The sequence below is a fragment of the Rutilus rutilus genome (genome assembly GCF_951802725.1).
Source record: "Rutilus rutilus genome assembly, chromosome: 23".
Taxonomy (NCBI): domain Eukaryota; kingdom Metazoa; phylum Chordata; class Actinopteri; order Cypriniformes; family Leuciscidae; genus Rutilus; species Rutilus rutilus.
This window is the reverse complement of record NC_140233.1, coordinates 24,036,092-24,046,944: the sequence shown is the minus strand read 5'-3', so window position 1 is coordinate 24,046,944 and position 10,853 is coordinate 24,036,092.

Sequence of the window (10,853 nt, the reverse complement as noted above, 5' to 3'; positions counted from 1 at the left end):
GGGAACGTTGTCCCTGGACAGTCTGTCTGGACCCTCGTTCAGGAGACCCGGCACATGCGCGGCTCTCAGCGAGCGCAGTGAGTGCTGAGCCCACACAAGGAGGCGTTCCGCCAGGGCGCAGAGTGTTTTGGATCTGACACCGCCCTGACGGTTCACATAGGCTACCACTGACATGTTGTCCGTGCGGACTAGTACATGGTGGCCCTGTAGGTATGGGAGGAAGTGCTTGAGCGCTTTCTCGACCGCCAGCATCTCTAGACAGTTTATATGAAGGTGACTCTCCTGGTCTGACCAAGGGCCATAGACCGGTCTGCCCTCTAATAGCGCTCCCCAACCTAGGTTGGACGCATCTGTCGAGACAACTTTCCGGTGCGAGACAACTCCCATCGTCACTCCCGTGCGATACCATTCGGCTGCTAGCCAGGGCTGCAGGGCTGAAACACAGCCATGATTCACTCTGACTCGTAAACAGCCGGCCGTCCAGGCTCGGTGAGGCACTCGCGCTTTCAGCCAGCGTTGAAGCGGGCGCATGCGCAGTAAGCCCAGCTGGAGCACTGCTGCAGCTGAGGCCATATGCCCCAGGACTCGCTGGAATGTCCTCAGCGGAACCCGACTGCCCGTCTGGAAAGACGCGGCGAGATGTCGAATGCGGCGCGCGCGCTGCTCTGACAATCTGGCCGTCATAGCCACCGAGTCCAGTTCTATTCCGAGAAAGGAAGTCGACTGGCGGGGCAGTAATGAGCTCTTGGTCCAGTTGACTGAGAGACCCAAGCATTCCAGATGGCTGAGAAGCGCTGTTCTGTGAGACAAAAGCTCTGCCTCTGACTGCGCGAGAACTAGCCAGTCGTCCAGATAATTCAGTATCCGCATTCCTTGTCTCCTCAGAGGAGAGAGAGCCGCGTCCATGCACTTCGTAAATGTACGGGGTGCTAAAGATAGACCGAACGGCAGGACGGTGTACTGATATACCCGACCGTCGAAGGCGAATCTCAAGAATGGCCTGTGACGGGGTATTATCTGAATCTGAAAATATGCGTCCTTTAGATCGAGAGAGATGAACCAGTCTCCCGGGCGAATTTGCGCGAGGATTTGTCTGGTTGTGATCATTTTGAACGGCCGTCTCATGAGGGCTTTGTTCAAATGTCTCAGATCTAAAATAGGTCTCAGCGCTCCGTCCTTCTTGGGTACGAGGAAATAACGGCTGTAAAAGCCCGACTCGCTCAGAGAAGGATGCACCTGTTCTATAGCCCCTTTGTGCAGCAGCTTTGCTATTTCTGCCTGAAGCAGATGCGCTACTTCTGTATTCACTCTCGTCTCTGTCCGTGCCAGAAAGCGCGGGGGACGGCGAGCGAATTGAAGCGAATAGCCGTGCATTATAGTATTCAGCACCCATTCTGACACGCCCTGGATAGCTTGCCATGCTTTCGCACACATAGCTAGGGGTCGAATGATCTCTGGGTTCGGATCGCCGCGTTGGGCGGGATGGGGAACCTCTATCAGAGAGGACGGGGCGGCGCGCGCGCTGCCGGTGCTCGAATACGGGGGCTCGCGAACAATGGTGACTGGCTGTACAGCACATAACGGCTCGGTCACTGGGGACGGGGCACATTCTGATGCTAGAAACCCGTGGCGCGAGAGCGGCATGGGGTTTAACGTGTTTGTTAGTAAGTGCGCGCGCTCGTGAGCGGGCACAGGGCTTACATATGCAACACGGCCAGTGTAAGGGAGCTTTAGAGGATCTGCATCCCGGGATAACTGTGTGACAGAGCGGGCAGTGGGTAGGTGTGGGCACGGGAGGGTGGGCACATTCTCTACCTTTAGCACTCGAGCGGCGCGTGCCCGCTTTATGAGAGTGCGCTCTGTGAGCGTTACCGGGGAGATCGTGTTTGCGTGTAGTGGTGAGCACTGGGGCGTGGGCACATATTCTACACTCATGACACCTTCGGCGTGAGCCGGAAAACCCGAAACCATACTCTTTATGAGATTTCTCTGGGTCGCCGTGAAAACGGCGTTTGTGTGCAGGCGAGAGAGTTGTATTACTGGCTCGTTGGCTGCGATGTAAGCTGCTGCAGTAGCCTTTTCTAAGGGGACTGACAGAGCTGGGCGCTTTGATGGCGGTCCGGCCGCAGCGGGACTCAGCCATCTTTTCCTCCTTGCAGCCGCTAGGAGGACTTCGCGGGCTCAGGCTTGAGCGTCACCTTGGGCCGGGGTCCCCGAGGGGGAGGCGGTCTGTGACGGCTGGTTGAGCGCGATCTAGGGCGGCCGCCCTGTCGTCGCTGCGAAGACGGAGGCTGGGCAGAGCGCTGAGACGAGCTTCGTGCAGGAGGCTGATTCTGAGAGCGGCCTGCAGAAGAGCTCGAGCGGCGGGGCAGGAAGAGATTCATCGCCTGCGACGCCTTCTGCACCTCCGAGAAGCGATCGACGATCCCGGCGACCCGCTGGGCCGAACAGGCCGGTGGGAGAGAGCGGTGCGTTGAGAAACACGGAGCGCTCAGATTCGCTCATATCCGCCAGCGTCAACCAAAGGTGCCTTTCGGTGACGGTGAGCGAGGCCATAGATCTCCCGATGGCTTGTGCAGCGGACTTTGTGGCGCGAAGGGAGAGGTCCGTCGCGCTGCGCAGGTCCGTGAGAACGGCGTGATCCGGGCCTTTCTCGTCCAGCTCGCGGAGGAGATCGGCCTGGAGGATCTGGAGCACAGCCATAGAATGCAGGGCGGAAGCAGCCTGGCCGGCGGCGGAAAAGGCGCGGCCGACGAGTGCTGATGTGGTCCTGCAGGCCTTGGACGGCAGGGCAGACTTTGAGCGCCATCTCGCGGATGGCGGGCAAAGGTGCGTTGCCACAGCATCTTCCACCGGGGGAATTTGAGTATATCCCTTCTCGACGGCCCCGTCCACTTGGGAGAGGGTCGAAGAGACCGGTGAGCGGAGTCTAGCGGAGAATGGGGCGTTCCACGACTTAGAGAGCTCAGCGTGGAGCTCAGGCAGGAAGGGTGCTGACCTAGAGGCAGGCGCTGGGCGGCGGCTAGGCAGAAAACACCCGTCGAGTCGGTTAGGCGCGGGCGCCCTCGGTGGGGACCAGTCGAGTCCCAATTGGTCAACCGCTTTGGTGAGGAGGCGGAGAAGTTCCGCGTCGACACTGGCGCGGGACCGGCTAGACTCCTGTGCAGAGGAGGTGGAGCGGAGAGATCCAGACCACTCCTCGCTGTCCGAGGCCAGGAGAGAGCAGCTGTCCGTTAAAGCAGCGTCGTCCGCTTCATCCCCCGAGGCGACGGCAGTGCGCGTCGGGAGGGGGGGGGGGAGGAAGGAGACAGCGAAGCTCGCGGGAGGGGTTCCGGCAAGCGCTCAGCTGCTGCTGCGGATTCCGGTGGCCTCTGAGAGCGGCGCTTCTTCTTGCGCGGCCCGGTGGAGGCAGACGGAGAGACAGCTGGAGCGTCGAACAAGGCGAGTCGAGCCCGCAGGGTCGACATCGGCAGTTCTTCGCACAGTTCACAGCCGCCCGCCGTGAGGGCGAGGGCGGCGTGGTCCGGTCCCAGGCAGAGAGTGCAGATAACATGGCGGTCTCTGTCGCTGAGCGGAGCTTTACATGAAATACAATGCATAGTGAAAAGGATATATTCGCCGGATAGCGAAGCAGGCAGGGATTGCTGAAGGCGGCGAAGGCGGCCGGCTTCCTCAGGCAGAATCCTCGGCTTGCAAGGCGCTGGTTTCAACGGCGGCTTCCTCGAAGATCAGCGATGCGTAGAGCCTCGCTGAAAAGACAAAAATCAGTGAAAGCAGCCTCTCAGCCCATATTTATACCCTCTGCCACGCCCCGCCTCGGGCCGTGACGCGTAGGCGCGCTGCTCGCGCTCATTGGGCGTGACGTCACGCCAAGGGCTCAGTGATAGGCTGCTGCAGTTGCCGCAGAGCAGCCTATCAGCACGCTAGATTGCCTGCTCTAGGTCTGCTTGCTGCCGCACTGCGTTGACAAGATATAAAAATTAAGGATAATTTTTGGCTTCATATCTCGAGAAAAGATGACTTTACCCGTAGCGTAAGCTAAACTTACGCAATACGAGAGAACCTCTCGTAAGAGAACTAAACCACAACACAGAAACGTGACAGTACCCTCCCCTCCCCGAAGGCGCGTCCTCGCGCCGTATAACATCCAAAGGGGTGGGAGGGTGGGCATCCTGGACTCCAGGACGGTCCAGGCGGAGCAGGCTGGTCAGGGGCCAGGGCAGAACAGGCTGTGGGTGTGGCCACGACGGAGCAGTCTGTGGGCGTGGCCAGGGCGGAGCTGTCGGACCCTCGGACGTCCAGGGCGGAGCTGTCGGACCCTCGGGTGTCCAAGGCGGTGGTGACCCTTCGGGTGGCCATGGCGGTGAGGACCCTTCGGGTGGCCATGGCGGTGAGGACCCTTCGGGTGGCCATGGCGGAGATATTTCTTCAGGTGGCCATGGTAGCAATGGGACCCGCGGAGGAGAGACCTCCGCGGTTCCTCTAGCAGGTATACTGCGCCCCCCCAAAATTTTAATGGGGAACTTGACAGTTACAAAGATTGGATCTCGGCGCTCGGGACTGGACTCCTTGTACTCAGGGCTGGGCAGGACTGGCGTCGGATCAGCGGGCTCTGGCGCAGGATCAACGGGCTCTGGGCTGGGCATGACCAGTGACAAAGAGGGCTCCGAGTTGGGCAGGATCAGCGGCGAAGAGGACTCTGGGCTGGGCAGGATCAGCATATCAGGAAACTCGGGGCTGGACAGGACCAGCATATCAGGAAACTCAGGGCTGGACAGGACCAGCATATCAGGAAACTCAGGACTGGACGGAACCAGCATATCAGGAAACTCAGGACTGGACGGAACCAGCATATCAGGAAACTCAGGACTGGACGGGACCAGCATATCAGGAAACTCGGGGCTGGACAGGACCAGCATATCAGGAAACTCGGGGCTGGACGGGACCAGCATATCAGGAAACTCAGGGCTGGACGGGACCAGCATATCAGGAAACTCGGGGCTGGACAGGACCAGCATATCAGAAAACTCGGGGCTGGACTCATGGACCGCAGTCGATGCGCGTGCCGCCCGCCCACACACACAGAACAGCCACAATCAGCACCGTGTCCTCATGAGCAGATCCAAGTGGAGCATACTCAGTCTCCGGCGGGCAGGTGACGGGCTCAGACTCTTGCTCGAAGACTGGTTCTGGCTCTTGCTCGAAGACTGGCTCTGGCTCTTGCTCGAAGACTGGCTCTGGCTCTTGCTCGACAGGGCATGCGACTTCTTTAGTCGGAACTGGACTCGGAACTGGTTCGGGGGACATGACGCTCTCTGTCTCAGGCTCGGCGGGCATGACGCTCTCAGTCTCAGGCTCGGCGGGCATGACGCTCTCCGTCTCAGGCTCGGCTGGACTGGCGTGAAGTGCAGGCTCGGCTGGACTGATGAGAGGAGGGAGATCAGAGAAGTCATCATCTCTGGAGATAGATTCGATTGTGCAGATGACTGGCTCAGGTTCTGGCTTTACTGGACTGATGAGATGAGGATCTGGCTGGACGTGGGGATGTTGGTGCTGAAAAAGCTGTCTGGACCCATATCGCACATATCCTCCCCTGTGACCTCCACGGATACCCCGGAACACAGCTTGGCGGGTTCCCACAAAGGCCTGCCTACATATCTCCATCCTTTTCTTTTTTATGGTCGGTTCTTCTGTCAGGTTTGTGCAGGTTTCTGAAGACGAGGGAACAGAATTTCAGTGCAGCTGGTTTATTTACAAACTCAGGTTACAGAAAAATCCAGGAACTCAGGAAAATCCAGGAACACACAACCATACATAGACGAGAACCGACAAACACTGAGGGAAAACACAGGGCTTAAATACACTGGGGCTAACAGGATAATTAACGAGGTGATTGACAGGACACAGGTGAAAGACATGACTAATTAGAACATAGGAGAAACTAAGAAACAGGACTAAACCAAAAGCACAAGACAGGAAAACTAGATCACAAAACTAAACCACAACACAGAAACGTGACACGTAGAGGTGACAACATGTAGAATGCAACAGGATGTTTATGAATGGTTAGTTGATGAGTTTATGTAGCTTATGTGTAGTTATCTTCTAGTCATTGATTAGCATATTCTGTCTTGATAATCTAGAAATCATGTTGAGGGGGCGGGGTTTATGTCAATTTTAGGGTTGGTGATGTCACTAACCCTGGAGGAATGTCGTGTAGTCCCAACCAGCCGTTTGTTGTAGTCCTTAAAAAGTGATTTCTCTAAAAGCAAATATCTCCCTTTGCTTTGAACTTTGAGCATTGTAACTTTGCAGATGTTGTTTATGCTCAAACAGCAATTAAAGTTACTAACACTAACACTAACTAAAGTTAAAAAAGTGAAATCATAATCAACCACCCCTTTAAAAATCACAATACGTATGGTATCAGCACCCAAGTATCGTGATAGTATCGAATCGGGAGATAGGTGTATCGCATATCCACACCAAACTCAACGCAAGCGTTAACGACAACCGACAATGAGAACAGAAAACACAGGCAGATAAATACTGAGGCAAACAAGGATAATAATGAAACAGCTGGGCAGAATAAACAAAATCATATCAGTTACCATGCCAACTAAAGACTGGCGGGGACTAGAACAATGGAGAATGAATAGAAACAAACTAAAAGTCCATGAAAAGGAAACTAAGAAAAAAATAACTGAAAATATGTTAGATTACACCCCTCCCGGAAGGCACAACTTTAGAAACCACAGAAAAGATGACGGAGGGTGGGGGCTTTGGAGGCAGATGAGTGGATGGTGAAGGGATGGTGAGAGCAGGCAGATGAGACCAATGACGGAGGAAGAAACCATGTTTGAGATGATGGGAAGAGCCAAGTGACGTCAGGACGATAGTTGATGGAGGGAGGAGCTATAGCTGCTGATGACACCAGGGGGACGACAGACAGCAATGGAGCCATAGGTAGTGGAGCCCAGATCGCAGACTGAGATCCAAGGGAGTGATGCGACGCTGATGACCTGGACCTCCGTGACGGAACCACAGCTACGACCCCCCAAGATGGAAGTGGGGAACCAGAGGGCAGAGGTTGAGCTGGAACGACTGAGAGGTTGCGGGACCTGAGAGCACCGTGACGGTCCGCAAGTCCGCAGTGGAGGCATGGTGATGTCCGACCCAGGTGGAGCCGATGGTATGAAGGAGCCCGGCTCAGCCGAATGGCCAATGGTCCACGATCAAGCATAGCGTTAATTCTGACAGGTCATGTCATTCAAGATTGCTAACGTTTTTCAGGAGCTAATTCCCTCCTTCATCCCCAGCTCCTCCTCTCGTCCAGTCAGGATTTCAGCCAGGGCATTCTGATTCCCCTTTTAATCAGACAAAATTCTTGAATTATGTTGTACATTAAAATATTGGCAATACAATATATATATTGCAATACATTCATGTTGTTTCTGTTCTGTTTACCCTAAGGGGGGTAAATGCGCTCCTGCTCTTATCCATGCTAGGCTACATAGATGCGCAGGGAGTTCTTGCCCAGAACAGAACTATACCACCAATCCAAACTGTATGCTAATTGTCAATCGTCTTTGATGATAGTGGTCCTGACAGAACTGCCGTCGAGGTAGGAAGGAGCGCAGACGTAGGAGTCAGGACGACGGGTCGAGGTGGGACAGAGCTTTCTGAGGCTAGAGGTGAAGCCACGGGATCATCACGCCCAGGAGGAATAGGCTCCCAGCAGGTCTGCGGTGTAACCACGCCACTGAAAGGAGGATCTGAGGGACTGATGGGGGACAATGACGACTGGGTGGCAAGTTTGGCTGAGGACTGAGGATGAGAGTAGAGAGCAGCAAAAAAGAAACAAAAAAACCCAGAAGACTCCTGATCACAGTACGTAGTGGTGATGGGAAAGAGAGGCTGGGTGGGGTCAGCAGGACTGAAGAAGATGGTGCACATTCTGGCAAGATCAAGGGACACAAGGAATTCCTCTCTCCACACTCATATAAACTGTCCAGAAAGTCCCGCCGATACTCACTCTCAAGCTGTGATCTGGATCAGGGGCAGACACTCTCCAGACACCTGATGAAGGCCTCCCTCCAGATTAGTCCTTTGATGCCTGGGAGGTCTAATGAGTGGTAATCATAGACTGTAAAAAAAGATGGATGACACACCTTCATTCTTTTTTCATTGTAGTAAGTGAAGCCGCCAGTGTCTCAATATGGCGCTGACATCTTGAGCCTTGAGTAGTGAGTGCGAAGCACCTCGATATCAAGGCTCCGCCTACACTTCTGCAGAATCGGTTAGTACAGTTTATGTAGGTGTTAAATAAACAGTTATTGAAATGTAGAAATTAAAGTTTAAGCTCCAATCTCCTCCCCAAAGATCCTGAAAAAAGTCTGTTGGCACATCAGTGATCAATCATGATGTCACATCCCCGTTTTTATAGCATCAAGTAACTAACTAAAACCAAACTTATACCAAACCAAAACTTAGCATAATAAAAACTAGAAACCAAGTGTAATTTGATTGTTTAGTTCATCTCACGTTCAATACGTTACATGGAGAGCGCGGGGTTTATAACCTATACTGGGACCAACCACCTGGGGGCGATCAAGACGCTTTGGCTTCACTTTTTAGGACTCATGTGGCAAGCTTGGTGGTAATAGTTGGCACCGATCCAAAAGAGAGACTGGTCTGTACAGCGAGCTGACTGAAATGAAGTGTGAAATCCAATAACAGAAGCCCCTCCTGACTTACGCGGTGAATCTCGCTATGTAATCCATTTATCATTGTCTGGTCGGTTGTTCTGTCATCTTGTGTGCTTAAGCGTGGTGTAAACAGGAACACGATATGGATGAATAATATAAAACAGACTTTATTAACAGAAAGATATCCACACCAAACTCAATGTAAGCGTTAACGACAACCTAAAATGACAACTGAAACGACAGGCAGATAAATACTGAGGCAAACAAGGAAAATGAATGACACACACCTGGGCAGCTGATCTGTTTTTGAAGAGGTTTCCCTAGAGCTTCTGATTCTAGTCTTGATCTTGGAGGGTCTCGTCTCGTCTCAAACTGCCACTGCAAGGGAATCATTGTCATTGTTGTGCCAGTTCTGCACAGGACAGGACCCTTGGGATGGTACGCCCTAGCTAATTTCTCTCTTGTTACATTACATATTATTCTAAAGGTCCGGCTACTGAGACATAATGTTACTATCGAGACATAATATTACTATCAAAACTTGATTAGAATAGCAGATGGGCAGAAGTGAAGGAGATCTGCAGTCACTGAGGTAAATGAAAGTGGCAAATGATGTTCCAAAGCAATAAGATTCTAACAAACTTCATTCATCTCTAGCTTCTGGGCAATTTGATTAATTAAATGAAACATGGCAGTCTCTTTCACTGATTAAATATTTATCAGAGCTTAAATCAATGAACCAAGAAGAAATCAACAGACAGTTAAAATGTTCTTGATAGAGTTTCTGTGACTTAATTTTGAGCTGATCACTTCATCAATTCAAACTGAATGAATGTGTGGAGGATATTTCAGACATTTAGTGCTATTGATTTCAGTGTTGTTTATAGACACATTGTGTCTTTCCGGCAGTTAATAATTTCAATCTGTAGAAAAAAAAAACACTTAGGCAAAAGTCAGTCATGAGGGTACATTTTAACTGAAAATTTAACTATGTAGTGTATTTATTTATTTGTTAAAATTAATTAATAACATATTTTATCTCTATACGGTCCTTATATTAAAACCATATTTTACCATGAAAAAAAAAATATATATATATATATATATCAGTTCAGTTCAGTTTAGTTAATTTATCCCTTAGGAAATTAGTTTTGCACAGGTGCCACACATCACATAAACACAAAGAACGCACAAGTAGACAAGTAAAAAAAAAGCAAATGGTTACAGACTATTCAACATTAAAATAGCAGTTGGTATAAATGAGTTTTTGAACCTCTTGGTTCAAAAAATTCAAAATGGCCGACAGCCAAAATGGACGATATTGTAAAATTGGTTATCATTCGACTCGGCATGTTGCCCTGAATCTAATGAGACCAATTTTTTTATTTTTCGACAAACCATTCAGGAAAAATTGCCATTTTTCATATCTCCAGACCAGTAGGTGGCGCAGCGCCGAAACGCAGCATGCAACCTCGGGTCGTGATTGTGACAACATGTACCGAATTTCGTCTGAATACGATAAAGCGTTGTGGAGATATAGCCTTAAGTGTATTTTTGCAACCGCTACGTAAAATTTGTTTGCAAGTTGTTTGCAAACAGTTGTACGAATCGACTTGAATTCCATTACTTTTTGTCGCAATTGGCTGAAGATGATCTGGTTCAATTTTGCAGAAGATTGGACAAACTGTCTAGGACGAGTTTGAAAAAGTAGTTTTTTTTGCATAATTCAAATACATCATAGGATCGAATCGTCATGAGCTCAGGAATCAGAGGAAAAATTATTTTGTTTATAAGCCTGACGGTTCAAAAGTTATTAGCTTAAATATGAGTGAAACTTTGGACAGGTGATGGCACTAGAGGGAATGAGTTAGACACACCAAAATTGGTGTATTTAATGTTGGGACTGTCCTCTATCAGAATGTCAAACTGTTACAACCTTCCCGCAAACGGTTCTATGGGCTGCCATAGACTCCCAGAGCGGAAGAATAATAAATATAGCTGCAAGCAGCCATTATCGGGGCCAAGCACAAAAAAAGACGATAAGACATGCCAACATGGTTGGGAGTGTCAGACCAACTTAAGCAAGGAGCAATTAAAGACATTTAAAGATGAATTTAGGCAAAATGGCTGAAAAATTATATAAAT